The sequence below is a fragment of the Belonocnema kinseyi genome, chromosome 3 (genome assembly GCF_010883055.1).
Source record: "Belonocnema kinseyi isolate 2016_QV_RU_SX_M_011 chromosome 3, B_treatae_v1, whole genome shotgun sequence".
Classification (NCBI taxonomy): Eukaryota; Metazoa; Arthropoda; class Insecta; order Hymenoptera; family Cynipidae; genus Belonocnema; species Belonocnema kinseyi.
Genome location: NC_046659.1, coordinates 116,924,866 through 116,941,294, shown reverse-complemented (window position 1 = coordinate 116,941,294; position 16,429 = coordinate 116,924,866). Strand labels below are relative to the sequence as shown.

Below are 16,429 nucleotides of genomic sequence, written 5' to 3'. Positions count from 1 at the left end.
AAGGAGAGGACTATTCGATAGTTTCGTGTTTACTTATATTAAAACTCCATTTGTGAAATTCATGAATGGATTATAATGAGACTCATCGGGCACCGATCGGGTGTCCCGACCTGGCCCCGACCTGGGCGTGTGTTTCATGTGCGGCCTGGCCCCGACCAGGATTCCCGATCGGGACCCGACCTGGACTGGTCTGGCCCCGATCGGGGCCAGACCGAGATTTCTGCACGGGAAGTGTTATCTACAAACTGTAAGTCACCTGTCAAGATCATTTTGTCGGTCGTTATTTAAGTGAAGCAGATGTTAATAAGCAGGTAAGTTATAATAATAATTACCTAAATTTTTATTTCCTCTCATTTACCAGCGACTAAATAGTCTTGGAATAAAAATAGTACTTGGCGTGATGTAATATCCAAACGTTAGGTTAGTCAAAACCTACTATATGACATTCAAACCACCAAAGTCGGGATGTACAAGCTAAGTCGTGACCATCTGCATCGAAATTGATGCCTGGTCGTTCGAACAAATTTCCACTAGATTTTTAGCGGAAGTTTAAAGGTACCTTAGATATCTAATCTTGCAGTAGCTAGTGTCATACATGAAAGATAAGGTAAATACAATTGTATAATAAAAACAGAAATTTGTTTTTCGCGATGAGTAGGTATGTAAATTTGCATGAAACTTTAGCCTGATGAAAAGTTTCATGAAACATTGGGAGTTTCGTGGAACATTGCAATGTTTCAAATATAGCGGCGGGAACATTCAAACTGATAAGAAACAGCTAACTTCAGTTCGTAGATTGCTGGGGGGGGGGGGGAATAAGGGACCAAATTTATGGGTTTCAGTTCATTTTTGCCCTATTTTGCTAACATCTTCGTAAAAGGTAATTTTTTCTATATAAATGTAGTTAAAAGATAGTTTTTATTTTTTAATTACTATTTAATGAAATAATAAAATAATAATAATGATGAACAATTACAAATATATTACAGAAATAAAGTTTTGTTCCATGCATTTGATCCATTTTCCCCTCACAGCTTTTAACAAAGTGAAGTTAGCTGATGGTTTAAGTGAAAATACCTAATTGAGGCTTTCATATCCCAACTTATTCCTGCCGGCTGATTTGATTTATTTTTCCGGTTTATACTGTGACCAGTGATGCCAATGTTGGCACTCTGAACTACTGCGCTTGCGTTAGGGCTGACCGCTCATCGGCCGCACTTGGTGCGCGATTCAAAATTACATTAAAAACAATTCTTGTAACTTAAGTAAATAATTATTAAAATATCCACAAGGATATATACAAATTGTGTAACTTTGATTTCAGGCAAAAAAATACAACACATATATTATATTAATAACAGTTTATTTTCAGTGAATTCCAATGACCAAATTATATTTTACAAAACATTTAGTTTAAAAAGAAATTTTGTTTTAGAATTATTCAAATATTATCACTATTATATTCTGCAATTAGCTTCTATGTATCAAGCTGCTGAAATATCATATGGTATTTAAAAAAATGTATCTATTAACAAATAATTTGAGAAATATTAGTCTTTCAAATTCAATGAAAATAAACTGTTATTTATAAAATATATGTGTTATAAATTTTTTCTTATCTGAAATCAAAAGTTACACAAACTGTATACATTTTTGTGCATATTTTAATAATTATTTATTTGAATCACAAGAATTGTTTTTCAATGTAATTTTCAATCGCGCTTCAAAGGGTAGCCAACCAGCGCTCAGCCCTAATGTACGTATGAATAAAAATTATTATCATTTTATTATTGAATTAAATAGTCCCTAAAATAGAAAAACTATTTTTCAATCGCACTTATACAGAAAAATTACTTTCTACAAAGATATTAGAAAAATAGAGCAAACATTAACCGAATCCCATGCATTTGGTCAATTGTTATCCCCTCAGTATTCAACGAAGTGAAGTGAACTAGTGATTGGAGTAAAAATGCCTCTAACAATTATTTAGGCTAATATCGCAAAGCGAATAGTTGCTTTGACATGGGCACCTACGTTCAGAGGAATATATTTAAGACTAGAAAACTCTCTCAAATGATCATTGGGAGCCCAATGAAATTTGAGCTGCAACAAATTTAACACCAGCGTTTTTCTGTGTAACATAAATTCATTACTTACTTTAATGTTAGGTATTTTAATAATATCTATAATTTGTATAATAAATATTTAAAATTCTTCTATTACAATCATATAATTTTTCTAAATGTGATGTTGAGAAATGAGTATAGTACCGGTCTGAATTGGCAGTTCACTAAAATTTAAATACAAATGATTAAATAATGAAATAAATAAAATACAATAAAATTATACCAACAACATTATCTGAATATTGTCCATAATTTTTTACCATAAATATGTATTTATGTTAAAAATACGCCTATCACAATCACATAATTTTTTTATTGTGATGTTGTAAAATGAGTACAATGCCGGCTAGAATTAGCAGTCTACTAACTATTAATCAATAATAATTGTATAATTTTTTATTATACAATAAAACTAAGAAAACAAACTTTTTGAATTATTTATTGAAATAAAACAATAATAAAAATAATTTGAATACAAAAGTTAGCGTGTGCGTATGATATTCTAGTATAGGCTAAAATAGTTTCCTGATGCCGAACGTATCCATGTGCTTCTTTTTGATTTAGCAATCATTAATGCCAATAATATTGTCTGTCAATTTCTGGTGATATCAATCTTAGTCAACAAAGAATAAATTTCGCCATTGATGGGCACTAAATTTATTCTTTTCTCTTTTGAGCGATTGAGTCTTCTTTGAAATTCTCACCTGCCAGCATTCTTGGCATCACTTATCATTTGCTTTCTAAATCGCAATTTGGCGATCTGAAACTCGCGCGGGTAACGATAGTCATTAGCATTCGCAACACGCGTGCGATATGCGGTTCCTGCTTTTACTACCTGATTGTACCGAAATAGCGGCACTATTCAGAACTTAAAAGTAAAGGTGTTTCACGTATCATCTGGCTAATGTGTGTGTGTGTGTGTGTTTTTTTTTGTGTAGTTTACAGTTGATGACATTGCTCGATACTTTACTCGCGGTCCATTTTAAAGACATTTCACAACTCTTTTATCATTAATGACATCTCTTGAGAAAATGATTATGAAAGGCAAAATTCGTATTTCATGTTTTAGAGTCACAGTTGAAAATCTTGAAATCTTAAAAGTATCAGGATTGCTTCATGATTTAAAAAAAGCATTTTGGGCTGTCAATAGTTTTAATTTTGACCATCAATAATAGCTGATAAATTTTCTTGAGGCTTCTACCATTCTTCTTAGGTTGGAATTTTGATTAAAAAAATGATAACATGTTTTAACCTGACATAAAGTCTTTATAAAGACATTATGTATTGTGTAATATGCAAAAAGAAATAAAATCGCTGAAGATTATTATGCAGTTTTTTACCAGTATTAATATCACATAGCTCATATTTAATATTTTTCGTTAGAAAATTTAAATATTTGCTTGAAAATTGATCCTTGTAGGTAGAATATACAATTCAAAAATAGAAGTGTTTCGTTAAAAATACTTTTGGTGGAAAATTCGATTGTTTTGATAAAAATTGATTTATTTGGACAGAAAATTCCTTCCTTTAAATTGTAAATCCATCTTCTGCGTTGAAAATTCAACTGTTTTCGGAAAAAATTTAATTATTTTGTTGAAAAGGCAATTGTTTTTGGTTAAAGTTGTTTCGTTATTATTATTATTATTAATCTTGTTTATTTGAAAATGTCAGTATTTGGTTGGAAATTCATCTTTATGAAAAATTCGAATATTTACTTAAAAATTCTAGTACTTAATTATAAATTTGAATATTTTTTCGAAAATTCAATTACTTTTTTTAAAATTGGCTGTGTTTAGTTATCCTGAAGATTTGGGGGAATTAGAAAAGTGGATGGACTAGTCCCGAAAATTCGGGGCGACTAGCCAAGCTTATGAACATTTTTGGCCTAGTCATCCGGAATTTCGAAACGACGAGACTTCATAAAAAATAATTGTTTTGTTCGAAAATTCGTCTGTTTGTACAAAAAAATTCGTCCTTTTTATTCAAAATTCACGGTCCTTGTTAAAAATGTACGTGTCTCCTAAAAATCGAATCATTTAATTTAAAATTAATCTTTGTAGGTAGATAATTTCAGTCATTATTTAAGCATAGAACCTTATTTTGGAAAATATAAGTGGCTCGTTAAAAAATAATATTTTCAGCTGAAAATTTAACTGTTTTTATCGAAATTGATCTATTTGGACAGAAAACTCGTCCTTTTAGATTGAAAATTATACTATCTTCTAAAAAATGCAATTATTTTGTTGAAAAGGCAACTGTTTTTGGTTGAAGTTTTTTTTTATTATGTAAATTAAAAATTAAAAATCCAAATATTTGCTGAAAAATTTAATTATTTTTGAATTGAAAGCTCATCATCTTCGTTGGAGATTCAAGATTTTTAATTCAATTATTTTGATCAAAATGTAACTGTTTTTGGTTAAACTTTAATATATTTTATTTGACAATTTGAATATTTTGTTTTAAACATCCTTGCAGGTAAAAAATAAAAATTCAAGTATTTGGCTAGAAACTCAATTATTAAAAAAAATTTGTTTGAACTCAAGTGTTTTGTTAAAAATAGTTTGTTCTTTTCGTGAAAAATTTAACCGCTGAAAATTCAAGTGTCTTCTTAAAACTTTTTTGTTAAAAACTTTTCTATTTGGACAGAAAATTCGTCGTCCTTTGATTGAAGATTCATATGTCTTCTAACAAATAAAATTATTTTATTAGAAATGCAACTGATTCGTTAAATATTATTTTTTATTTTAAACAATGCAAGTATTTGAAAGTTCAACTATTTTTTATTACAGTTCAATATTTTTTTTCTTTGAAAATTTTACTATTTAGTTTTAAATTTATCTTCGCAGGTTAAAATCAAGTATTTCGATGTAAATTCAATTATTTTGTTCAAAATTTATTTAGTTTGTTGCGAATTCAAGTATGTTGTTAAAATTTCAAGTATTTTGTTATAAAATAATTTTTTTGGGTGAAAATATCATCCTTTTCATTGAAAATTCGTCTATTTGAATTGAATTTTAAATTGAAAAATAATTTTCGTTCTTGAGAGTTCAAATTTATTCTTAAAATTCTACAATTTCGTTAAAAATACAATTGTTTTGCTACAATGTAACCTATTTTATTTGGAAATTCGACTATCTTATTTAAAACTCATCTTTACAGATGAAATTAATAAAACTCAAGTATTTGGCTAAGAATTCAATTTTTTGTCGAAAATTCAACCTTTTTGCTGAAAATTCAATGCTTGATTAAAAATTACTTAGAGTAAATCATTTCTACAACTGTATTTTTTTGTGAAAACGTATACTTTTTTGTAAGTAAATGTACAAAATTCATCAACAAATACAATTAAATACAAATAACTAATTTTTTCTTATATTTTCGTGCAGAAAAGTACAAAAATCAACAATAAAGTATCAAAATTTGCAGCGCAACTGAAAATGATTTTTTTAAATTATTGTAAAAAGAATATTTAATAAGATCTCGATTTTTTTAATCTTGCAGGATTTTGAAAAAGCAGTTGGTTAAATTCGCGTTCCAAGATAATCACAAAATTTTAATTAGATTCCTGGAAATTTTCGAAAAGATTTTTTTTAAACCAATTTTTAAAAGATTAACAAAAATGTTTCTAACTTAAAATTGATTAAAATGATAGAGTTTTGGAAATTTATGAGTTTTTTTATTAATTCTGCAATATAGAGCACTGAAAATGATAGTTTAGATTTATGTTTTTTTAAATCTATGCACTGTGCAATGTATAAAACATAAATGTTTAAAATTTTGCAGTTTAGCGGCTTTTATTCACAAAATAACCAATTGAAAAGTTTTAAAAGCTTCCATTTCATACGCGTAAATAATTGAATTTTTTATATTTTATTAACCGTGTTCATTTCATTCTCAATCATTCAAAATTTTTTTTCGGTGAAAAAGTTGTTCTTTTTCGCCCTAGGATGACAAATATTGAGAACAATGAAATGCAAATCTGTTGCTATATATTTGAAAAAAAAGGAAGGTTCTTTTTTGTTTAATATCGATCATTAATTATTGACTTTTAATATTCTACCAATCTTTCAAAATTAAAATATAGAATTTTGAGTTGTAAAATAAAATAAAATAGGTGGTGGTCCTGCTGACTTAACCTAAAAAATCATTATTGAATTCAATGGTGTGCGAAAAGGAACATTTTAGACACAATTGTATAAAATAATTAAAATTAAAACTTAAAATGTTATCAAAATATTATCTCTAGGAAGTTTTCCAATGAGATCCTTTTTTGAGATATCTCAATCGTAATGGATATTCTACAATTTCTGAAATTTATGAGTTTTTTTATTAATTCTGCAATATAGAGCACTGATAATACAACAATATTTTCAAATTCATTATTTTTGAACAAGAACAAACTTACGAAAAGCCCCCAAAAGAATCAACAAAAAACTTCATATAATATAAAGCGGTTATTTTCTTCCTTTTTCTATATTGAATTGTTAATTAAATGTTGATAATGATTAATTAAAAATACAATGTATTTGAATAAATAATTAAATTTAATCAATTTTTAAGACACAATACAAGCTAATAAATTTATTTTAAAATTAATTATTTTGCATATATTTGCGTATTTATTAATAATTATTCACTGTAGGGAGGTTTCCCCTACACAATTATTTTATTAAAAACTACAATATTTTACTACGAGTATTAAAAGTGTTAAATAAAACTTTAAAGTTAAAATATTTTTTCGTTGAATCTATAAAAATAAAATATTTTTGAAATTAATTATAATAAAGTACAATGGTCTGTCAATATTAGGGCGGTCCAAACGTTCTCTCTCTCAAATTTTCATGCTTTATTGCCCGATAATTTGTTCAAATCCACACCAAAATAAATCCTTTTTTTAATGATTTTTAGGGGCGGCCTAAGCCCCGTGAAATTTAACACGTACTTCCCATAAAAATATGACGGTTTTGTACATTTTATATTTCTCTTAAGAATCAGCTATAGAATACGAATTATATATTACTTTTTAAATATCACTACCATAAGTTTGTTTTATGGGGTCCCAAAAAAACCCCATAAGTGAAAAAATGGGTTTTGCGAGTTTTTGGCGCTAATTATGATTTCTTTGCGGACGTTTTAATGCCGATTGTTTCCAACACATCAAATATTACTTTGTTCTAATAATTAAATGCTTAAAATAATTGTTTAAACAATTTATTATTGTTTTCAGCTATTTTCTTTTAGAATAGAGATAGAAAGTCGTGGTTTTTCCCAAATTTTCCATTTTTTGACCAATTTTCAATTAAAGTGAGGTAAAACTTATTTAATTTTAACAAAAACAATTGTTTAAAGAATTTTTTATTGTTGCTAATAATATTCTCTTTGTAAAATACTACAAAATTGTAGTTTTTACAAGAAATTTTCACTTTTTGTTGAACTTTTAATTAGAGTGAGGTAAATAATTGATTAAAATTAACAAAATTAATTGTTCAAACGAATTATTATTATTTTACTTAATCTTATCTTCCAATAACGTTAGAAAATGACTGATTTGTCTTAAATATTCAACTTTTTGTCAACTTTTCAATCACTTAGTGAAGTAATAATTAATTCAAATTACAAACATAATTTTTTCAATAATTAACTATTGTTTATAATAATCTTTCTTAGATAATTGCTACAAAGTTTCAGTTTTTTCTGAATTTCTTATGGTACTTTTCTGTCAACTTTTTACTTAGTGAGTTAATAATGAAGGAAAGTTAGGAACAACTAATAAATTTTAATATTAATTTAATCGAATAGACTATCAGTAACTACTATCAAGAAAATATTCATTCAATATTATCTTTTCTACTTCAGAAAAATGTAATAAATTCACAAAATAAAAGAGATTGTTGAAAAATGATTCTCTTTAATGTTTATATATTATTTGTTTATCACTTAAACTCGATTGAACACAAATTCAGTAATTTCTAGACTTTAAACCATTTTTAATAACTATCAATAACTAGCTTCTAACAGTTCGGTTTTAAGCGCAGCTTTTAGTAGATGATAAATATTTTTTCTTTAAAAACAAGTTTTATAATCTATATAATACTGAATTATTGTGAAGATTTACCAAAATTTGAATTTTTTCAAAATTTAAGTATGTTTATAAATAGAACCAGATAAGAAAATCCAACTATTTTTGGTAAAAAGTTAAATATTTTTTATTAAAAAGTCTCCTATATTACCTTTTCGACTAGACATTCTACTATTTGATTTAAAATTCTACTATTTGTTCAAAAAGTAAATTATTTTATTACAAATTCAACTGTTTTGTTAGAAATTTATCTTTTATGGTTTATATTTCATTCATCTTATTTAAATAGTTGAAAATTAAATTTCTTTTTTAATTCATCTTTTTCTGTTAAAAATCCCACTGTTTTGTTGAAAATGCAATATATTTCTACTTGAACTCTTAAAAACCTGTTCTCTACATTATGGTTAAAAAAAATAATTTATTTACCTATTATTCCCCTATTTTATTGAAAAATCGCCCTATTTGCCCTGTTTTTAGAGCATTTCAGGATGTAAAGTTTGACATCAGTTTTACAATAATTTACATTCCATGTTTTACTTGTTATTCCTAAACTTTTTTTCCCCAATATTTATATAATAAAGCAATTAGCGTTAAACATAAAACTAAGAAAATAAAAATAAATTGTTGGTAAAGTTTTGAAATACTTTCTTGTGGTTCTTCTTTAACCTTCTGTGATTGTGCTTGCCGAAGAAACAAGTATTTACTCATTTATAGCAAATACATTTTTTATAACGCTCTACTGTTATGTAAACTTTAAAAAAATTAAAATTTATTCAATGTGAGGCTGCTAATTAGCAAACCTTGAGTGACGTCAGAAAAGAAAACTGTCATATATTCTTGGTTACAAATTGAAATAATAATAATGATAAACTTTTCATACAATTTTTTATAAGTCTGAAAGGTAATAAAAGTACCAGAAAAGTATTGAAAAATCCGCATTTTATTTATTTTATTTTGAAGACGAGTTTTATAGAGCAAGAATATAAAAAAAGTTCAACTTAATTCTTTATAAATTTTCGTGCTCACTAAATAATTTTAGGCGCAAAAGCACTAGAAACAGTCTTATTATACTGTTTTCGAAATTTCTACAGGCGTTGATTGAATTTATGTTAAAAAAAAAAATTAGTGCTGAAATAAAATTAAAGTACCAAACAAATTCCCGCTTAATTTTTATTTAGCTCGACTTTTTCAGTAAAAAAGTACAGGTAAAGCCATATCTTTTTTGGCAAAAGTGCCAGCAAAGTTCTACTTGATTTTTTCGAAATTTGGTAAATTTCTCTTCAAAAAGTCTTTTTCCAATGGGACGTATTTTAAACTTTAGCTGGCCAAAATTCAAACCAAAGTTGGTACTCTTTTGGCACATTTTTCCTCAAAAAAGTCCTGCTAAAAAAATGAAGTGGAAATTTAAAATATTTTTGACCTAAAAAGGTCCCATCAACACTCTTAAAAATTAAAAAAAAAGAAAATAGTACTTTGCTAGTACTTTTGTACCACAAATTGCTTAGGATTTGTAAATTTAAAAAAAGTGCGATTTGAAATAATTGACCATTATTTTATTTTAAAAATGTACCTCTATGGATAAAAAATTAACCTTTATGGATAAAAATTCATATTTCTTGGTTGAAGATAAACTTTTTTGTTCAAAATTTAACTGTCTTTGATAGACTTCTCAAGACTTCTAAATTCCATTTCTTTTTTCTTTTTTTTGAAAATGAACTTTTTTGTTGAACTTTCATTCAAGTTCTAAAAAATAATCTTTTAGCTTGAAAATTAAATTATTTAACTAGATGGTTATAAATGCAACTATTTGGTTAAAAATTATTTGTTTTTTTTTAACTTACTTGGTTTAAAATTAATATTTTTTCAGTGGATATTAATTTTTTATCATAAAAAATTTATAATTGTACAATATTTGCGTTAAAAAATAAAGTTATTATTTCAGTCTTTCAGTTTTAACAAGAGTTCAATTTAAACAAAATAGTTAATTTTTAAAGAAATAGTTTAATTTCCTACCAAATTGTTGAATGTTTAAGCTACAAATCGAATTTTCTACAAAACGCTTGAATTTTTTATTTAGAAAATCAATTCTGCGTGAAACATATTGTGTTTGATATTGAGAATTTTTAACCAGAAAAAAATTAATAACAAAAACTGAAATCCTTAAATACTATCAAAACTTTCAAATTCCCTGAAAACCTTAAAATTTCCTAAAATCTATTAAAAATTTGTGAAAATCTTTCAAAAATTTGTAAATCCATCGAAATCTCTAAATTCCTGTAAATCTTTTTTCATTTATTGGGCAAAAAATATATTTTTAATGTGCATTATTTTTGCATGTAAAATTATGCCTTAATCACCTCGCTTTCCAAAAATAATAAAAAAGCTTTTAGATTTTATGTCTTTTATATAAATTTTATTTTTTTCTAGTTATCACTTAATTTTGTAATTTCCAGTCTGTTATAAGAGAGAGAGAGAGAGAGAGAGAGACTAGAATATCTCTTGTAAGAGACTGGACATTGTAAAATTAAATAAAATCAACGAAACCTCAAGATTTATATAAAATAAATACATAAAATCGTGAATGGGTAGTGACCACGTGCACGACTCGCGGGTGGGTGGCGCGTGGTCACGTACAATTATTTTTATTTCACAAAATATTCAACCGTCCACCTTTATATTTTGAGATAATATTCTAGATACTGCAATATAAAATTACAAAAAAATTATTTCATTTGGAGATGGCCATTTGGCAATTATACTAATTGTTAGAAAAATTGTTGCAAAAAAATTATTAAAAAACTTAATTTCAAATCATCAATCATTGACTTTAACGTAAACCATATTACACTATTTTTTCTTATGGTGCCATTTTTTTAGTTAAAAAATTGGACAATTTACGAAGCATTTGAAAAGAACCGATTTTTTGGGTCGACAGATAAAAAAAATCGGTGTTTTAGAAATTCTTCGCATCTGAGTGAAATAAACAAATACGTTTCTTTTTTCCTTTTAAGAATTATGGAAAAAATTTGTATAAAAAAACAAAATTTAGTTGTAAATCTGACATGGAATGAACCGTGTATTTCTGAAAAAGGATTCTTCTCTTGATATCTCTGGTAGCTTAATGGAAAAGCACCCGACCGGAAATTGGAAGTTCTGTGGTTCAATTCTCAGCGGAGCGAAAGGAGAAGGTCTTTTTTCAAACAAAAATTAAATTAAAAAAAAAATTAATTCATAGCTTCATCTAGTCTTTAAAGACGTTAAAAAATTCTGTTATTGTCTGAAGATAATACAGATTTCTTGAAAAATTTGACTTGTAACGCCTGGCATGATAACGCGTGTATTTCTGAAAAAGGATTCTTTTCTCGATCTCTCTGGTAGCTTAATAGGAAAGCACCCGACCAGCAATCGAAAGTTCTGTGGCTCGATTTCCTGTGGAGCGAAAGGAGAAGATCTTTTTTTCAAAGTAAATTGATTTTTTTTTGTAATTCATAGGTCCATCGAGTCTGTAAAGACGTTAAGAATTTCTGTTATTCTCTGATGATAATACAGATTCCTAGAAATATTCATAATTTTTATAATCATCTCTTTGCTTGAAAACTTTACTTGGAGGTAGAAAAACCTCCTTTTTTTTAAGATAAATAGTTTCAACTGGAAAAGAAAGTATTCCATTTTTTGTTAAAAATTCGTCTTTTTTCGTAGAAAATTCAACTATTTGGTTCAGAATTCATGTATTTTGTCGAAAATTCGTATCATTGTACAAAATTAATTCTTTAGGTTTGAAATTCAACTATTTGACCCAAAATATATGTATTGGATTGGTTCAACTGCTTTTTATTCAAAATTAAAATCTTTTGTAGTCTAAATATCAAATGTCTCATTATTTTTTGTGAAAATTTAACAGTTTTGTGAAGAATTCTTCTATTTAGCTTGAAAATTCAACAGTTTGTTTGAAAATTTAACTATTTTGGGGCAGACGTATCTAATTTGTAGAGAATTGATCTTTTTGGTTGAAAAAAAAAACTATCTGTTTGCCAATTCACCTGTTTTGTTAAAAGATAACCGTTTTAGCTTGAAAATTAATTTCGGACAATTACCAGAAACTTGTTATTAGAAGCAACTCTGGAATATTAAATTCATGATTTGACTGATTGTTGGCATAAAATTGGTTAACAATTGGTCAATTTAATTAGACATAGCTCTCTATGCGTATACGATTTTCCTACGCCCTCCCCTCCATGTCACATCTCTGGATCCGCGTCTGGTTAATTTGAAGAAGTAAGTTATGTTTGAAAGTTGAAAGATGAAAATTGGTTCACGTAATCTCGTAACTATCAGGATTTGCAAGCAAGCTAGGAAAGACATAAAGTGACTGTTTGTCGCAGTGCCTTTTCTGCTTTCCGCACATGGAAGTGGACTTACTTTCCCTTCAGGTCTAAGTTCGGATGTCAGACTCCAATCGCAGATACATTTACTGTTTACAGAATGAAAAGCGCGAGGCGATCGTTCGTAATTCATAAACCGACGGCGACGCGACAATTTGCATCTTCAACTTATTGAGCATTGCACGAGTGTCGTGACGTTTAATGTATAATGTATACAATGGGCTCCTGCTTTCGAGTTCCCATCGTGTCAATGAATGTAGAGATTTACGATAGTCATTAGATTAATTCACAGGTGAAAACAGAAATTAGTTAAATAAATTATTTTCTTTTTCTTTCTTTTTGTTTATTTTAATGAGTTGCTTAATAATTTTCTAAAACAGTTTCTACTAAAAACTAAGGTTTATCAGGAGAACAATAGCAACAAATCAAATCCTTGAAAGAGCTAATTTGCATCCCAGTTTTGGAAAAGGATACCAATTTAAAACAAGTTGTTTTATTAATTCTAATTTTAATTTTGACAATGATTGTTTATGTATGTTTGGAATATTATTAATTTAAATTTCAAACTTTTTTGCAAAAAAAAATGTCTTTTCGGCTTTACCTTTCCATAAAATAGATGGAATTTAAAAAAATTAGATCACGTAATTGAAATACGACTTTATTGAATTAAAAGTGAATAAATTTATTTTTATTTTTTTAATAATTTCAAGGCATTATTAAATTAAATCGATTTTTTTTGCATTTTATTTATTTAACAGCCTGGCAGATTACAATATCCCATTTTACATTTTATTCTGATAAATGAATTTCAAGGTACAATATATCCTAAAAAATTTAGACATGAATTCAAGTTGACCTATTAGATGAAAATCATTCTAAATTAAAGAAAAATTTTCATTTGAATCAAATAGATTTCTTTCAATGAAAATAAATTTCTTTATATCAAAGCAACTTGTCTTAGAGTGAAAGACAATGAATATTTTTCTTCAATTATATGTGCTTTCTCCTTTCAGAATTTCGCTTTTGAATCAAATTTATTTTTCTGAATAAACCATATAAAAATTTAATTGCTTAAAAATAATATAATTTTTGGACAGTTTTATTTCAGTCTTTATAAGTGAAACTGTTGTTAAAATTCCACTTTTTTCCAATTTTTTTTTAATTGATAGGAGATTTCACACTCTTTCCCAAATTGAACTTTTTGGAAGAATTCCATTTTTTTCTTTTTGGTTTAAAAGTCTACATGCTTGCAAATTTAATATGTTCTTTTTTAATTAAATTATTTTGTTTAAAATTTATCTTTTTTGGCAGGTAATTCAACTGTGTTGTTTGAAAATTTGTACGTTTCAAGTTGAAAATTCAACTTTCCTCTAAAAAAACTCAATTTTTTTTGCTTGAAATTCCTATAATGATTTGAAAATGCAACTGTTTTTGGTTGAAAATTACTATTTTTTTAAAAATTAAGCTATTCGTTTGAAAATTCATTTTTTAAGTTAAAATTTCAAGTAATTGGTTTAAAATTGAAATATTTTCTTAAAAATTCGTCTCTTTTGCTTTAAAGTTCAACTATTTGCTTGTAAATGAAATTGTTCGGTTGAAATGTATTTTTTTTTAAACTTAACTATTTTTTTTGAAATTCAACTGTTTTCTAAAAAAAATTTACCTTTAGTTTGCGAATTGAACTATTTTGTTGAAAATTAGTTTCTTATGATTCTTCTTTGTTGTTGAAAACTCAACTTTTTAGATTAAAAAATCAACTTTTTTTTGTTTTCTTTTTGGTTTGAAAATTCATCTATTTTTTTCAAGTCATTTCTTGCTTGAAATTTCAAACATTTGAATCAATTCCACTGTTTGGTTGAAATCTATTTTTTTTTAATTGTACTATTTGGTTGAAAATTAATTATTTTGTTAAAAAATCATATCTTTTGCTTGAAAGTTCGACTATCTATTTGGAAATGCAACTGTTTTGTTGAAAGATAATTTTTATTATGAAAACTCAACTGTCTTCTGAAAAAACGCATCTTTTTGGCTTGCAGATTTAACTAATCAATTAAAAATTGATTTTTTATGATGAAAAAGTCATCTTAATTGGTTAAAAATACACTTTTTAATTGAAATTCAACTGTCTTCTGAAGAATTCGTCTTTTTGGCTTGAACAATCGACTAGTTGGCTGTACATGCAACTATTTTAAGTTAAAATGATTTTTTGATATAACTATTCGTTTAAAAATTCATCCTTCTTTATTTAGAATGATTTTTTTTATTGAAAATTGCTTTTTGTATGTTTTAAAAGTAAACTGTTTCCTAAAATATTTTACTTTTCAGCTTGAAATCTCATCCCTCTTTTCAAAAGTCGTCTTTTTGGATTGAAAAATCAAATATTTTGTTGAAAATGCAGTATAATTCGACTATAAATTTCGGGAATTTAAAACGTTTTATATTGAATTCAATTTAATATCTATTAATATTAGTTAAAAGAATTTATTTGCTTACATTCGGAAAAAGTCACCCTATTTTCCTGTAATTATTTGTCTGTAATAATTTGTAGATAATTAAAAAAAGGTACATTGGTATGCTTATTTTAAAGTACAATGGTAATTTCAATTACCATAGCAAATATTTTTCGTACAAAATACACCTTTTTTATCAATTAGTTGAAAAAATGTTTAAATCAATTTTAGTTTATAACAATCTGGGGAATTAAAAATACCAAGAATCCAAACATCAAATTTAGACAACATACTCTTACATGTCTACATCTAAATTTAAAAAAATGTAAATTAAAAATGAGGGAAGAAAAAGAAACATTCTTTTCTTTCTTTTTTGAAACATTTTCATATATTGAATCATAAAAATTTTCTGTAAATATTTCTTTATTGTCAATCAAAAAAGAAAGAAGGACGAGAATTATTTTGATTTTTTTAATTTGCATCGAGAAATTTATCAGAATATTAACTAATCTTGATCGCCAGATTATTTTTTTTTAATTTCAAACATTTTCGTAGTAAAGTTTGAATCTTAAATTTTAACAATCAGAACAGTGTTTCCATTTCTAAAGGGAAACTCATTTTTTAAACCTTTATTCCTTGATTTAAAGTATAATTAGTTTGATTAAAAATTGTTTCAAACACGGATTATTTTTTTCGTCTTTAATTTAGAAATTAAACTTAAACAGAAAAGGTTGTTTATTAATTTATAAATATTATTCTTATCAATAACAATAATAATTTTTTTCTCCAAAATACTTACGATTTTCTGTCACTCTTTTCAAAAACTATCAGCACTTCACAAAACAGATAATAAAATCATTATTGATTGAATCACTCTTTAATAAATCTTCATTTTGAAATCCCGGCACTCACTTTGTTGATTAAAAACAGTGATAATTTAAAAAAAACTCTCATATTGACTGATGATTTCACTAGCAATGAGAAAAATCGCTTCTGCGATTACCGAGTGCTTTCCGAGGAGGATACAGAACTTGAATGAAGCACTGGCGACAAGAAGAGACACTGATTTTCCCGGTTGATCCCCACTTTAGAACATTCGAAGTGGCGTAATCAGATAAGAATTGTGCACGTAAATTCAGAATAGTTCGCTAATGATCCGGTTTTGCATTCCCATTTTGAAACAAATTTAGTATGACATCACGTTTGCGAAATTATTTATTCTTCTGAAAGAATTGTATTATTTTCCTTTTTCTGTTACGACATTTACTCATTTGATGCTTCGCAACATGTAATCTAAAGAAAAAAAATCCCATTTACTGTGTGGGTCAATGGCAATCTTTTTTTTTTTTAGAATTAATATTGTTAAATGAAAATGTAACTATTCCATTTTTT

The 16,429-nt window shown here is 26.5% G+C and overlaps 1 protein-coding gene across 4 annotated transcripts in view; it reads right to left on the bottom strand.

Annotated features, from left to right (window-relative positions):
* LOC117169067 (phospholipase B1, membrane-associated-like) overlaps positions 1-16,052 on the bottom strand; it is a 44,620-nt gene extending 28,568 nt beyond the window's left edge. For all 4 annotated transcript variants that reach the window (XM_033355177.1, XM_033355176.1, XM_033355178.1 and 1 more), the window contains exon 1: positions 15,837-16,052. The gene's annotated coding sequence lies outside the window, so the exon portion shown is untranslated. The remainder of the gene's footprint in view (positions 1-15,836) is intronic.
* Between the last annotated feature and the right edge of the window lie 377 nt (positions 16,053-16,429).